The sequence below is a fragment of the Podarcis cretensis genome, assembly GCF_951804945.1.
Source record: "Podarcis cretensis genome assembly, chromosome: 10".
NCBI lineage: Eukaryota > Metazoa > Chordata > Lepidosauria > Squamata > Lacertidae > Podarcis > Podarcis cretensis.
In genome coordinates this window covers 30,915,097-30,930,413 of record NC_137179.1, presented here as the reverse complement: position 1 = coordinate 30,930,413, position 15,317 = coordinate 30,915,097, and the positions used below count along the sequence as shown (strand labels likewise).

Sequence of the window (15,317 nt, the reverse complement as noted above, 5' to 3'; positions counted from 1 at the left end):
CAGCTCTACTCAGGCAGGTAGCCTAGGTTGCATTCTCCCCAGGATCAAAACAGCATGTTGTTAATGGGTTTCTGTAATGGTTATAAGGGGTTGCTTGTGCGTAAGTTACCGCCACTCCTGGCTAGGTAGCCTGGTTAAACCTGTTCCGGCTGGACAGCCCTTCACTTCGTGGCTGTTCAGTCAGTAGCAGAATCCGTCAGTGGGCGTTTCTTGAACTTCTTCCAGCAAATAAGTTCGTTGACGCCAAGTCTACGCCTACTTTCCCTGCGCGGAAGTCTTCTGCGCAGGGTGGGTGTGGGTAGCGGAGGACCCGTGCTCTCCCCGCTCGTCTCCAGTGAAGAGTCTTGGAGCCACCTCGCCAATTCTCCCATCTGCCCTCCTCTATCCCTGGTGTTACGCTGATTTCCTTCCCCAGCTGATGAGCTCCCTCTCTCCCTGCTGGGCTCCTCTCCAGCATCGCTTGAGAGCCTTGCCTCCACCTCTGACTCCGATGTCAGTTCCCTGACATCCACCTCCCCCCCAGGACCCCCTCCACCCCCGGCCCGACCTTTTGACCCAGCTTTGTCTCTTTTCTCAGCCGACGATGCAGGGAATCCCTGGAAGGAGCTGTCGCCATCCTCTGAGGATTCAAACCCCGCTTCCCACCCGCTCCGATCTCTTCTCGCGGGGTGGGCCTCCCAGTCCGACTCCTCCTCCTCTGATGCCTCTCCTCCCTCCTCTTCGGAGGCAGGAAAACCCACAAAATCCTCTTCCTTGTCTGTGGTTCCAAATTGCTCCTCCCAGAATCTCGCTAGTGGTTTGGGTTTATCTGGGAACAGGCCGTGGAACTCCTCCACAAGATATCCATCATTGATAGCCTCCGCGGGAACCCACGTGTTTTCTGACTCGGGTTCTCCCTCCCAAGCTACCAAGTACTCCACCTGGCGCCCTCGCCACCTTGAATCGAGGATTTCCATGGCTTGGTTGTGGTGTTCCCTTTCCTCTACCTGCGGGTGTGTGGTGACTTCTCCCTCTCGCCCCGGGAATTCCCGCCCCCCTGTACGGTGAGAGTAGGGACCTATGGAACACCGGGTGTATTTTCATGCTGTCAGGCAACTTGAGCTTGAATGCCATGGGGTTCACCTGCTGCGTTACCTCAAAAGGTCCCAGCCGCCTTGGCCGCAACTTCTTGCACCCTCTCTTAAAGGGTAACCCTTGGGTAGACAACCACACCCGGTCTCCCACCCTTATGGTCTCCCCTTCCCGACGGTGCTTGTCTGCCTGCCTCTTGTAAATTTCCTTGGCCCGTTCCAAGTTCATCTTAAGTTGCTGGTGCAAGGCCTCCATTTCTTCCACAAACTGCTCTGCCGCAGGTACGCTCCACCCTTCCTCCCCCCTCCCCGGGAAGGCCCTGGGGTTACACCCATAATTGGCCATGAACGGGCTCATTCCCGTGGACACATGTTCAGCGTTATTGTATGCAAATTCAGCCAGCGCTAGTTTCTCTACCCAATCGTTCTGTCTCTCGCTGACGTAGCAGCGTAGGTATTGCTGTAATATACTGTTCGCTCTCTCTGCTTGCCCGTTGGTTTCCGGTGTCTCGCCGTCGAGAAGCCCACCTCGACCTGCAGCAAGCTCATGAGCTTCCTCCAGAACTGGGAAGTAAATTGTTTCCCGCAATCCGAGATGACCCTCGAGGGAACTCCATGCAGCCTGAAGATGTGATCTACAAACAACCTGGCTGTTTCCTCTGCCGTTACCGCATGCGAGCAAGCTATGAAATGGCACGTTTTTGTCAGCAGATCGGCTACTACCATGACTGCTGTCTTCCCCCTTGACTTGGGCAAATCTGTCATAAAATCTATGGATACCACCTCCCAGGGTCTTCCCGGTGTGGGTAAGGGTTCCAGTAACCCTGCGGGGGCAGCCCTCTCCCCCTCTGCCCTTTGGCAGCGGTCGCACCCCCGTACATACTCCCGTACATCTTCCCTTACCTTTGGCCACCAGAACTGCCTGGTGACAAGCAACATGGTTTTGTGTTGACCAAAGTGCCCCGCTGTTGGGTTGTTGTGGAGCTGTTTGAGCACCCTTCCCCTCAAGGTCTCCCCCGGTATGTACATCGCCCCCTTGTAGTACAGTAGCCCTTCCTTTTCCTCAAACCCTCCCTGGTTTTCCCTCCCTTCCCGGAGTTCCCTGATTTTTGTTTGCCATCCAAATTTTTGTTTATGCCATCCAAATGGCATAACTAAGTACTCAAAGGCCCCCAGGGGGGTGAACATGGTGGTTTTCCATTCGTCCCCCTCCCTCATCCTAATCAAATTGTACGCTCCCCTGAGGTCCAGCTTGGTGAAGATTTTTCCCTGCCTCACCCATGTTAAAATGTCATCAATCCTGGGCATTGGGAAGGTCACGGGTTCTGATACAAGGTTCAAGGCCCTGAAATCTACGACTAATCTGGGCTGATTTGTGTCCTTTTTGTCCACAAAGAACACCGGACTGCCCCCCACCACCTTTGATTCTCTTATGAAACCTCTTTTCAGGTTCTTGTCAATAAATTCCCACAACTCCTGCATCTCCCGGTCCGACATGGCATACAGCTTACCCACCGGCAGTTGAGCCCCTGGGAGTAAGTTGATTTGGCAGTCAAAGGGCCTATGGGGGGCAGTCTACCCGCCTCCTTCTCGCTGAAGACCTCCTGCAGGTCAGCATATTGTGGTGGCACCTCCCCTTTTGGCTCCACCGCCATCCCAGCCACCCTGGCCACCGTCATCCTTGGGGTTTCCCCTCCTAGACAGCGTTCCAAGCAGTGAGCTGACCCAAAGCTGACCGTCCGCTGATGCCATGCCACTACTGGATCATGTAGTGCCAGCCAGCTCATCCCTAATATTATTGGGGGTCCCGCCAGTGTGGCCACGTGAAAGGCAATAGTCTCCGTGTGCCTGGAAACCCTCATTCTCATTGGTGGGGTCAGATGCGTCACTTCCCCTCCCAGAAGTTCCCTGCCATCTATGGTGGTCACTTGCAAGGGGAAATCCAGGGGCAGCAGGTGGAGTTGGTGCTCTAGAGCGAAGTCCTTGCTGAAGAAATTGCAGGAGCTGCCTGAATCCAGCAGCCCATTCACCTTGACTGGGTGCCCATTTAGGAGTTCTAGCACCACTTCTATGGCTATAGCTGCCTTGGGGGGGGGGTCTGGCTGGGGCACTTCTATTGGTTGCTGGCCTGGCTGCTGTGCCCGCTGATTGGCAGCCAAGCGTTGGCATTTCCCTGCGCCTGCCCCTTTCCCCCCTCCTCCTCACAGCCAGCGGCTCCCACCATCCCTTGCCTTTCTTTGTGGGCAGACCCTGGCAAAATGTCCTGGCCGTTGGCAGAGGAAACACTTATTGGTGCTTTTCCAATCCTTTCCCTCCCTCTTGCGACCTTCACTAGAGTTTGAAACCTCACGCGCGCGCGTGCCATCTATTTCCATTGGCTCAACCGGCTGGGAAGGCTGCCTCGGCATTTCAGGAATGAAGTAGTCATGGCAACATTCTCCTCTCCCTTTGCGCTTCTTCCTGTCTTACTCCAGTCGCAAGCACAGCCTTGGTCAGCTGATCCATTGACTGCGGGCGGGGCGCACGGGAAAGCTCGTCCTTCACGGTTGGGGACAACCCCTCCTCAAACAACATTTGAATGGGTTCAGAGTCCAGATCCCACCCAAGCCGGTGTATCAACATCGCAAAACGCGACCAGTAGTCTCTAACTGATAGGCTCCCCTGCTTGCACCCCATCAATTCCCGTCTGGTCACATTTTGCTCCACTTGACTGGAATACATTGCATCCATCGCCTGATAGAATTTCCTAAGGTCCTTCAAGGCAGCATTTTGCGTCGCCATTAGGGTCCTGATCCATTCCCGGGCCCCATCCTGTAGATGCCCGACAATATAGGCCACCCTTTCCCCGTCATCAGCAAGGTCATCATGCTGCAGTTCCAAAGCGTACTCTATTTCCGTTCGGAACGCGTTATAGTCCTGGGGCTTCCCCCCAAACTTAGGTACCAGGACTGGTACCTTCCTTGCGACGGGGGTGGGTCTGACCTGTGCATCCCGAGTCCGCCTTTCGTCCAGCCGCGCCGTCAGGAGAGCCACATGCTGTTCCAAATCTCGGTTCCTCTCCACCAGATTTTGCACTCCAGCTGCTTGCTCCGTGGCGCCGGCTCCTCATGGTGCTGCCTGCCTGTCGCTGTGCACAAGCAACGTCAGGGACTGACGGATTGCTGTAATGGTTATAAGGGGTTGCTCATGCGTAAGTTACCGCCACTCCTGGCTAGGTAGCCTGGTTAAACCTGTTCCGGCTGGACAGCCCTTCACTTCGTGGCTGTTCAGTCGCTAGCAGAATCCGTCAGTGGGCATTTCTTGAACTTCTTCCAGCAAATAAGTTCTTTGACGCCAAGTCTACGCCTACTTTCCCTGCGCAGAAGTCTTCTGTGCAGGGTGGGGGTGGGGGTGGGTAGCGGAGGACCCGTGCTCTCCCCGCTCGTCTCCAGTGAAGAGTCTTGGAGCCCCCTCGCCGATTCTCCCATCTGCCCTCCTCTATCCCTGGTGTTACACTGATTTCCTTCCCCAGCCGATGAGCTCCCTCTCTCCCTGCTGGGCCCCTCTCCAGCCTTGCCTCCACCTCTGGCTCTGATGTCAGTTCCCTGACAGTTTCCATCTGATATCTTCTAGTCAGGAGTTAGGCACTATCAGCAGGAGTTGCCGGAAGATAAACAAGGAGAGTTCTTCAGAAGAGGTTATGGCAAACCTCCAACAGTGCAATAACAACAGCCCTTGGGACTACGACCTAGTTCTCACTGAGTGGTAAGACTTCAAGTGGGAGAATTGTATGATTAAATGATCCTCCATACAGTAATCCTGTAAGCCCTCTGCCTTCAGTGGTATACAGTACTATACAATACTCAGACAAGGGGTTTTACCACTGCAACAAGACCTAAACATCCAGCTTTCCTGACAACCAGATTGTCTCCAAATCCACCCACTAGGAACACACACACCTTCTTCCTTAATACTGTTGCAAAAGTTGGGTACCACCCCCACCCTCTGCCCAGTGATAAGAAGATCCCAGGGGGTTCCAGGCATCCCCCTCCCAGTCTGTGTTCCTTTGGCAAATCCCATCACCTCAAACAGACACCCCAACACCTTGGCAATATCTGTCTCCCCAGGCCAAATGATTCCCTTCAGATGGCCCATCAACACCTTTTGTCATGTTAACAGATTTGCTCTTTACTAGACCAGTCAGGCTGGTTTGCATAAGACAGGAGGAATTCCTTGTCTGGCACAGCTTGTAAAGGTAAAGGTAAAGGGACCCCTGACCATTAGGTCCAGTCGTGACTGACTCTGGGGCTGCGGCGCTCATCGCTTTATTGGCCAAGGGAGTCGGTGTACAGCTTCCGGGTCATGTGGCCAGCATGACTAAACCGCTTCTGGCAAACCAGAGCAGCGCATGGAAACACCATTTACCTTCCCGCTGGAGCTGTACCTATTTATCTACTTGCACTTTGACTTGCTTTCGAACTGCTAGGTTGGCAGGAGCAGAGACCGAGCAATGGGAGCTCACCCCGTTGCGGGGATTCGAACCGCTGACCTTCTGACTGGCAAGTCCTAGGCTCTGTGGTTTAACCCATAGCGCCACCCGCGTCCCAAATCTCAATTAATGAAAATCCTACCATTTACTAATTTCTAGGGTTTAGGGGGATCACCCCCCAAAATCTATAACAATACTCTTTCCACTACATCTGCAGGCAGAGAAGGGTTCACTACATTCATGTATTAACTTGAGGGAGGCCCAAGAACCATGGTGATTAAGAAGATACTCAGCATAGGAAAAGACAGGTAAAGCATCTGCTGGGAGAGACTCCTGTCTGAAACCTTGCAGAGCGGTTGCCAGTCAGTGTGGATAATTCTAAGTTGGAGTTTTGCCCTTCAGGCATAGATGTTTTTCAGCAGTTTTTAAGATGAAGGAAATTCCTTCATGTCCAGACACAATTATCTATGCCTGAAGAAAAGAAAAATAACCCTCTAAATTTGCAACTAGTAAAACTTATCAAGTGGAAAGCATTTAATGTATCCTATTACAAAGGTTTTTTAAAAAAACAAAACAAGAATTTGCTTTAATAATAAAAAGGCAGCAGCTTGAAGTAGGTTTAATAAAGAGACCCAGACAGAGGTTATCAAAAAAGGCCAGAAAACCTTGTTCTGTTTCTTAATGCTTGTGAAACATGAAGACCTTTGGCAAAGTGCATTCACAGCTATCCTAGTAGGAATAACCTGGGCCATTAAATTCAGAATGATTTTCAGAATGACAACCATGGGCATCAAAGGAAATGCAGACCAAAATGTTCCAGTGAAATAAATGCTGCTTCCAAAGTAACTAAAGGCAACAAACCTATGCATGTGCATAGGCAACTTCCAAGAAAGGCTCATTGACTTTAAAAGGCGAAACGTACGATCCAGTAAATGTGCATAGGATTGCAGGCTAAATGAGTTATGTCAAATTAAAACCATAAATCAGTAGAGATCTCTAAGATGTAATAAGTTTCAAGCCAGAGGGTGTGGGGCTGCTTATTTAAACTCCAGTTCAGGAGTCAAGAACAAGTTGCCAGAGTTTCTTTCAAAAATTTTATGCACGACATTTAATTATGTGCATAATTATTTTTATACACAACATTTAATTATGAAGGCAGTGGACAGTATGGCGAGTTCTATGCAAGCTAGGAGTCAGAAAATGAGGAAGGAAGGGGATAGGGCAGAAGACGACCAGCAGAAGCAGAGACTAAAGTTATGTTACATCTCCTTCCTCTACCTTATGAAGCAATTCATTTCCAGATAAAAGAGATGTAGCATTGCACAGCAGATAGAAGTCTTTGGTTTGCCTCCATTAAGAACTCTCTAGACAAGGCACTATTTCTTCTACTCAGCTCTCTATTGGCAATACAGGCATAAAACTGGCCTTTCTTACAAGGCTAGCATAGGGCTGACCAAGAATGTGTGTGAAAAAGTGATCTGAGCTATATAGCCGGTTATTATTGAAAACCAAGGACAAAGTTTCTTTCCTGAAGCCAAGACAGCTAATGCCAGCAGTTGTTTGTGTAAGTAGCATTGCCAATAAGAACAAGACTGCCTATTCACCTAAAACCGCAAGCCAGGGGTCAGCAATCTTTTTCAGCAGGGGGCCGGTCCACCGTCCCTCAGACCTTGTGGGGGGCCAGACTATTTTTTTTTGGGGGGGGGGGATGAACGAATTCCTATGCCCCACAAATAACCCAGAGATGCATTTTCAATAAAAGCACACATTCTACTCATGTAAAAACACCAGGCAGGCCCCACAAATAACCCAGAGATGCATTTTAAATAAAAGGACACATTCTACTCATGTAAAAACAAACTGATTCTCGGACTGTCCGTGGGCTGAATTTAGAAGGTGATTGGGCTGGATCCGGCCCCCGGGCCTTAGTTTGCCTATCCATGCCCCAAGCTTTGGGGCACCCTTTGGCTAGATGGCCTTAGCAGGCTTGCCAGCCCAAGTAGCCCTATCAGTGTTGCTGCTGCCCATTCTCTTGCTCAGTGTCTCAGCTCAGCCTGCACCACTGCCCAAAAAGAGAAGGCAAGGTGGCACGGGCTGTTTCTCCTGTCGGGACCCATCAGAGGACAGGTGAACCAGCAAATGAGCAAGGAGTAGCAGCAGAATCAGGAGACTGCCAGTTGACTCCTGCTGGGATGTAAAGCGTCGCTCGAGGCCACAGGCTTCCAATTCTGGCCCTGCACCTAACTATTAGATCTACTTGCCCAAACAAAATTTATCTCTGCCCATAGCTCCTCTTGTCCAGTCTCCTGCTAACGAGGTAGCAATAGCACCACACTGTTTCTGTCCACCCAAGTGTCCCTCCTAATAACCTTTCTCATTCCATGCCACCAATTAGTGATATTCCCGCACACGCAAAATATAACCTCACCTGAGCCACCTCAGAGGCCAAGAAACATTGCTTCCAACAGTCCACACAAACCCCTTTGTTCACCAAGGCAACGTATTAAAGCAGGGGTCAGCAACCTTTTTCAGCCATGGGCTGGTCCACCGTCCCTCAGACCATGTGGTGGGCCGGACTATATTTTGGAAAAATAAAGAACAAATTCCTATGCCCCACAAATAACCCAGAGATGCATTTTCAATAAAAGCACACGTTCTACTCACGTAAAGACACGCTGATTCCCGGACCGTCTGCGGGCCAGATTGGGAAGGCCGCATCTGGCCCATGGGCCTTAGGTTGACTACCCCTGTATTAAAGCCTCCCAGAAATCATCTTTTGGACAGGAGAGTCTGCCACATTCTCAAGTCTGCCGCTCAGCTAAGGGGATGAAGGCCCATTTTTCACTTACGACTAGCTGATTCAAGCAGAGAAGCCTTGATGGAGCTGCTCACATGACACCAAGTAGTTCTGGTGCAGGAGATGAGCCCCACTTAGGTTGGTGGTGGTTAGGCCTCAAACTTTCCCCACGGTTTCCTTATAACTACAACTGGGCCTAGGCCCGTGGATGTCACATTGTGAAAGACTCTTTTCATAGCATCCTGCTTGCAATCTTTTTTTGTTAAAAAGTTTGAAGACATTGGGAAGCACAGGAAAGCAGAAGCTTTCACAACTTGGTAGCAATAGTATTTCGCCCTCTGTTATACACACATATACCACAACGAGGACTTCTGAAGAAAGCCCAGAAGACCCTTTTCACAGCCGCAGCATTGAACACTACTGATAATAATTTTTATTAGTTTTCAATCACTATCCAATAATAGCCTCATTATAACAATACCAATTTATAATACAATTACTAATACCAGTCATTCAAATACTGAATTATATAATTTAGGTGGCCCCCCGCATGCTAGAATGGATGGTTTGAGGATTTTATTTCTGCGTTCCAAAACACTGAACACTATTATGGGTCATGACCATTGAAACATTGTTCTAAAAATATGAGGCAATCTCTCTGTTTCTCCCCCCCCCCACACACATACAAAATTTTACAACACATGAGTAGAGACCCTGGCCCAAATAGGATTATTTGATGAGGATACACAATTGTTCAAAGGAGGGCTTGCTTACCTTAAATTAACAGGTTTTTGAAAACTTGAATAATCATGGGCCTGTGGATAATTAGAAAGACAGAAGCACAGCACTAAAATCCATAAATTGGCAGTTCAGCTTGGGGTTTATTTAGATATAGGAGCCCCCACTGATAAGCCCCCCCCCCCAAATGCTTCTGCATCGTCAGTGCCATTTTTCTAGAAAAAGAGGTGCCAGGACTCATCATGAACACCTCCCTTGTTCTCTTATGATGGCAATGGTGCCCACCTGAGAGGTGCTGGAACTGAGTTGTGGCTGGGAAAAAGCCCTGGGGCATATACCTCACACTCTTAACTAGGGCTGCCATACGTCTGGAATTTCCCGGACATAGCCGGGATTCATCCGCCAAAAATGTTGTCCTTGGCCTAATTTCCGGAAATTGGCTCAATAACTGCCAAACCTTTGTGTCCAGATTTTCACTTTTTGAAATATGGTAACCGTACTCTTAACCATCACACAAGTTCTCAAAGAGAACTTGCCTGGTGGGCAACTTTGTTGTTAAATCTGAATTCACCTCTGAGAGTATATATAGCATATAGCACACACTAGAAACCTTGGTTTCTAATCTGGATTTGACCTACCCACTGGCAGATGGATTCATATCCTAGGGTTCCAGTTGTCTCTCTCCCCTGTGGGACACATCACTGCAATAAAAAATTCTTTCATTGGGGAAACTTGAATTATAGAAACTATTTGTCATAGCACCCCAAAGCTATCAAATTAAGATCAGCCTGCCCTGCTCCTAACCACACACAGAGTCACCTCTGCATCCTCACATACCAGAGATTCCTCATCTCAGAGAGGAAGAAACACTTGGCCTTTGGGTGGGCTGACATTCTGTAGCCTTCTCTCCCATTTTTCCTTTTTCCATTTCCTGAGATTAACATTGCAATGCAAGAAATGCTTCTGAATTGCAGGCGCGTGAGGCCAAAGTTCATCCAATGAAGCAATCAAGACATTTCTCCTTCACCCACAATTAAGAGAAAAACAATGCACAGGTAGAAAGGAGACAACAGACCGCAGGGCTAGTCTAAATCACTTTGTTGTCTGAGACAAAGGAGATGGTGCCCTTTTCTGTTCCACACACAGAAGCTGCCAGCTGACTCTTAATTCAACAGTGGTGATGGGGTAGTGCACCTAAAGCAATGGGCTAGTATAGCAGTACCAGGACATGCCATGTAGTAGTCAACCATTTCCCCTCAGCTGGAGGACAGAGCTGTGTAAGGGAGGCTTAGAGAGATCGGAAAACAGGCTGCCACCATTGCCTCCAGCAGCTGCTGCCTGAATACGAACCAGTACTGACCGAACGTATGAAAACCAGAGAACTTAAAGGATCTTCCCACCCCCAAAAATAACTATGGAAACCAGAGGTCTCCTATAACACCTAGATGAAACTGCTGAGTGGGGTTATCTGGAGTTTTGGAGTACATTGTCAGCAATATGATGACAACACACAGCTTTACTTCTCCTTTACATCTGCAGGTATGGCTGTGCAGGATCTCTGTCTTTCCTTGGTAATGGGCTGGATGAAAGCCAGGCTAAAGCTCAATCCAGGTAAGCGAGGCACTGCACCCCTATCTGGACAAGGATAGCTTAATTACTGTTGTTTATGTTCCGTTAACAGCTGGGTGAGATGACTGCAACACATTATATGCAAGGGCTGCCTCGGAAGGCGGTTCAGGTAGCCGGGTTGCTCATGGGGGCAAGATGGTTTGAACATATTGTACTGGCTGCCAATTACAGTGGTACCTCGGGTTAAGAACTTAATTCATTCTGGAGGTCTGTTCTTAACTTGAAACTGCTCTTAACCTGAGGTACCACTTTAGCTAATGGGGCCTCCTGCTGCCGCTGCAAAATTTCTGTTCTCATACTGAAGCAAAGTTCTTAATCCGAGGTACTATTTCTGGGTTAGTGGAGTCTGTAACCTGAAGCATCTGTAACCCGAGGCACCACTGTATTATTTCCCTTCACCATGGAGGTTTTGGGGTGGGCTACAATTTTAAAAATGCAACTGTTAAAATAAAGATCAGTTAAAACAAATCACAGAATAAAAGGGTAGGTCCTAAATATATGAGTTGTCAAAGGCTAGGGGTAAAGAGGCACACCTTCAACATTCAATGAAAACTCCATAATGAAGGTGCCAGACACACTTCTGTGAGGAGGGGGTGATTCCACAGTTTAAGGGGTGCCACAAGGGTTGCCCTCCCCTGAGCCACCATCACCTCCAAACTTCTGAAGTCAGTGGAACTACCAGAAAGATCCCCTCTGCCTGTGGGGAAGGCACAACAAGCCCTACAATCAGCAAAATATTACTAGTTTGTGCTGTGGCGAACATTAGGTGGTGTATTCAGATACATATGTCGGGTCAATGATGTACTGAGACAGTTTCATGGTTGTCATGAAGTTTTGGCCCAGCCTCAGCATGGATATTGGAAGTCCCTCAATACAATCATGAAAGCATTCTCCATCACCACATTCAATATTACATTCTGCCAGCTTGGTGAAGGAGTTTGTAGTACAGTAAGGTAGACAGTGGACTAACAACATCCCCTTTCTGTCTCACTGGCCACAAACACCACAAGCAATCACTTGAACCCAGACACAGTGTGTATCAGTCTCATAGTGAGGGAGATGGATTTTTTTTTAAATGGGTGATAGTGACCTCCCTTCCCTGCCTCTTTGACCTATAGAGTGGTGTTGTACTGAGCACCCAGGCAGACACAGCTGGGTTAGAGATGGGGAATCTGTGGCCTTCCAGATGTTGGACTCCATCATCCCTGATCATCATTGGCCATACTGGTTAGGGCTGATTTGGTTTAGAGTCCCACGAGGAGGGCCACAGGTTCCTCATTCCTGATTTAGTGATTTCAGCATGTAACAATCAACTGAGCCAGTTAAGAGATTAGAAACCCATGCTTTTTTTTTTTAGGTCAGCAATTTAATGAGCACCTTTTCCTGCAGCAGAATTTTGATTGCTAATAGTATAACACAGTCCTGTTACCTGGTAACCAAGAAACAGAAGCCAGAATTAAGCTACGGCAGAGAAGAGTCTGGGTTGTTTCCCAATGACTTCTATGGGACACAACATAAACAAACCTTATGGGAGGGGCATGTAATTGTTTTTGTTCATTACTATGTTTTGTGTGTTTCTATTGTAAATAAAATGCAGTGATCCTTGGATGAAGGGTGGTATAGAAATTTATTAAGTAAAAAAATAAAAATGTAAGGAGACTGGGAAATGAGAAAACATCTTCTCCAACTTCAAGATACTGGGGTCACCAATCACAGGGAGCAGATTGACTTCTCCAACTAGCATCCCTGAATGCATCCTTGATTTTCTTTCCCACTTAAGTCAATGCTTCTGGCACTTGAGACATGGTCAAGGTAGGGCAAAGCCTGCCTTCTACTTGTGACACTGAGTCCCACTGAGTAGGGCCCTTCCAATACATAGATTCACTTTCCATCATACCCTTTCTAGTATGAGTAGCCAACATGGTGCCCTCCAGATAACCTGGAACTACAACTCACATCAACCACAGCCAGAAAGACCAATAGGGATGATGGGTTCTGTAGCCCCAAAACATCTGGAGGGAACCATACTGACTACTCCAACCAACATCATAATGGCTCGTATTCTGCTAGCTGCTATTCTCTAATAATTTTTCAAGAAACGAACTCTCTTCAAATTATTACCTGAATTAAGACACCTAAATCTCCTTCTGAAAATTAAACCATTTTACAGGTTCATTCAACAGACAGCTGTAATTTATTTGGTACATGGGGAAATGACTGGATCTAAGCTATTTTAGATCTAAGCTATTATAAATCTGTGCTTATTGTCATTTTCCTAAGCAGTAAGAAACTGGGGCCAAGAGCAGTAATACACTAGAGGTTATCTTCTCCTTCCCTAGAATTAGGCCTTTTTATTGTTCAGAATTATCAAGTGATTTATACCATCCTGTCCTCACATCCGAAACATAATGGAACTTTAGTAAACAGGTCAACAATTACTGACATTGATGTTCACCTTGGGAGCTGAACAAACAAAGGATGCAAACAACTTGATGTTATTCCTTACCAAGAAACTGCCCTTACAAGACATTCTCCAATATGTGATCTGGAAGCACAAGAAAGTAATTGGGATGTGTCTTGCACTCAGATGTCTGTGCACACCAGTACAAGACACTTGAAAAATGAAACAGCAACCTGGAAACCACAGAACCTACTTATGTTCTAAGAAATTTCTGCACCTGAGGCAGAAAATATAGAAAGGCTTTGCTCCTCATCCTTCTGCCCACCGGTAGTGAGAATCATAAAAATACCTATAATATTTTTAAATTAGTTTAAATTAGTTTCCAAAGATTCCACAGGGTTCTGTCTTGGGCCCGATCTATTCAACATCTTTATCAACGACTTGGATGATGGACTCAAGGGCATCCTGATCAAATTTGCAGATGACACCAAACTGGGAGGGGTGGCTAACACCCCAGAGGACAGGATCACACTTCAAAACGACCTTGACAGATTAGAGCACTGGGCCAAAACAAACAAGATGAATTTTAACAGGGAGAAATGTAAAGTATTGCACTTGGGCAAAAAAAATGAGAGGCACAAATACAAGATGGGTGACACCTGGCTTGAGAGCAGTACATGTGAAAAGCATCTAGGAGTCTTGGTTGACCACAAACTTGACATGAACCAACAGTGTGACGCGGCAGCTAAAAAAGCCAATGCAATTCTGGGCTGCATCAATAGGAGTATAGCATCTAGATCAAGGGAAGTAATAGTGCCACTGTATTCTGCTCTGGTCAGACCTCACCTGGAGTACTGTGTCCAGTTCTGGGCACCACAGTTCAAGAAGGACACTGACAAACTGGAACGTGTCCAGAGGAGGGCAACCAAAATGTTCAAAGGCCTGGAAACGATGCCTTATAAGGGAGCTGGGCATGTTTAGCCTGGAGAAGAGGAGGTTAAGGGGTGATATGATAGCCATGTTCAAATATGTAAAAGGATGTCATATAGAGGAGGGAGAAAGGTTGTTTTCTGCTGCTCCAGAGAAGCGGACACGGAGCAATGGTTCCAAACTACAAGAAAGAAGATTCCACCTAAACATTAGGAAGAATTTCCTGACAGTAAGAGCTGTTCGACAGTGGAATTTGCTGCCAAGGAGTGTGGTGGAGTCTCCTTCTTTGGAGGTCTTTAAGCAGAGGCTTGACAACCATATGTCAGGAGTGCTCTAATGGTGTTTCCTGCTTGGCAGGGGGTTGGACTCGATGGCCCTTGTGGTCTCTTCCAACTCTATGATTCTATGATTGCTTGAGGACTCCTTTTGGCATAACGGATGTTGCCTTAGAAAAATAAAACTTAAAATTATAAGAATGAAAACATTAGGAGTGTAATTATGCGCTCGTGAATAAGCCCCACTGAACATATTAAGACTTTTGAGCAATTGTGCTGTAGGTGTTTACCTTTTAAACTTTAAAGAGGGTGTCTCAAAATGGCTTTAGGAATGGGTTTTTCCTCTTTAGTGATGCCAGTGGGTGTCTGCAGACCCAGTATGCCCTGTCCTTCAAAGGGAAATGAGGACAGATTGTAGTGATGGGGCAAATGATGCTCTACTTATCTCTTCCTACACTACCATGCTGAAATAACCGCCTTGGGGTGGGGTTGCTGGTAAAATGAGTTTACCCCACAACTGATGTGCTAATTTTCAAAATATCACATGTATATTGTACAAGTGGCAACTGCATGTTTCCAGTGCAAGGAAATGATTCTTAAGAACACACAGGTTAAATGTCAAATTCATTCTACACTAGCAACACAACCATATGTAGTTCTATTATGTTTCTGCACACTAAGAGACTGGGTTCTGAACTCCACCTCTACCCCAAGCCAAAAAGAATACAGTGGCACCTTGGTCTACGAACTTAATCTGTTCCAGAAGTCCGTTCTTAAACCAAAGCGTTCTTAAACCAAGGCATGCTTTCCCATAGCAGCGGGGGACTCAATTTACAAATGGAACACACTCAACAGGAAGTGAAACATGTTCTGCTTCCAAGACAAAGTTCACAAACCAAAACACCTACTTCCAGGTTTGCAGCATTCTTAATCCAGGTTGTTCATAAACTAAGCTGTTCTTAAACCAAGGTACCACTGTTTATAAATATACTTCCTTCCAGAATGAAGT

At 47.3% G+C, this 15,317-nt stretch overlaps 1 protein-coding gene and 2 long non-coding RNA genes across 4 annotated transcripts in view; 1 reads left to right on the top strand and 2 right to left on the bottom strand.

Moving 5' to 3' along the window:
• LOC307226129 overlaps positions 1 to 15,317 on the bottom strand; it is a 207,822-nt gene that overhangs the window by 52,737 nt on the left and 139,768 nt on the right. The window lies entirely within an intron of this gene.
• The window catches only part of MGAT3 (beta-1,4-mannosyl-glycoprotein 4-beta-N-acetylglucosaminyltransferase), a 59,821-nt gene that overhangs the window by 15,014 nt on the left and 29,490 nt on the right, over positions 1 to 15,317 (bottom strand). The window contains exon 1 of one of the 2 annotated variants that reach the window (XM_079994581.1): positions 8,388 to 8,406. The exons of the other annotated variant lie outside the window; for it this stretch is intronic. The gene's annotated coding sequence lies outside the window, so the exon portion shown is untranslated. Of the gene's footprint in view, positions 1 to 8,387; positions 8,407 to 15,317 lie in introns of those variants that run through there. 2 annotated transcript variants of the gene reach the window in all.
• On the top strand, positions 8,428 to 12,310 carry LOC307226134. The gene is made up of 2 exons (XR_013843334.1): positions 8,428 to 10,684; positions 12,060 to 12,310. It is a non-coding gene; the product is annotated as an uncharacterized lncRNA (long non-coding RNA).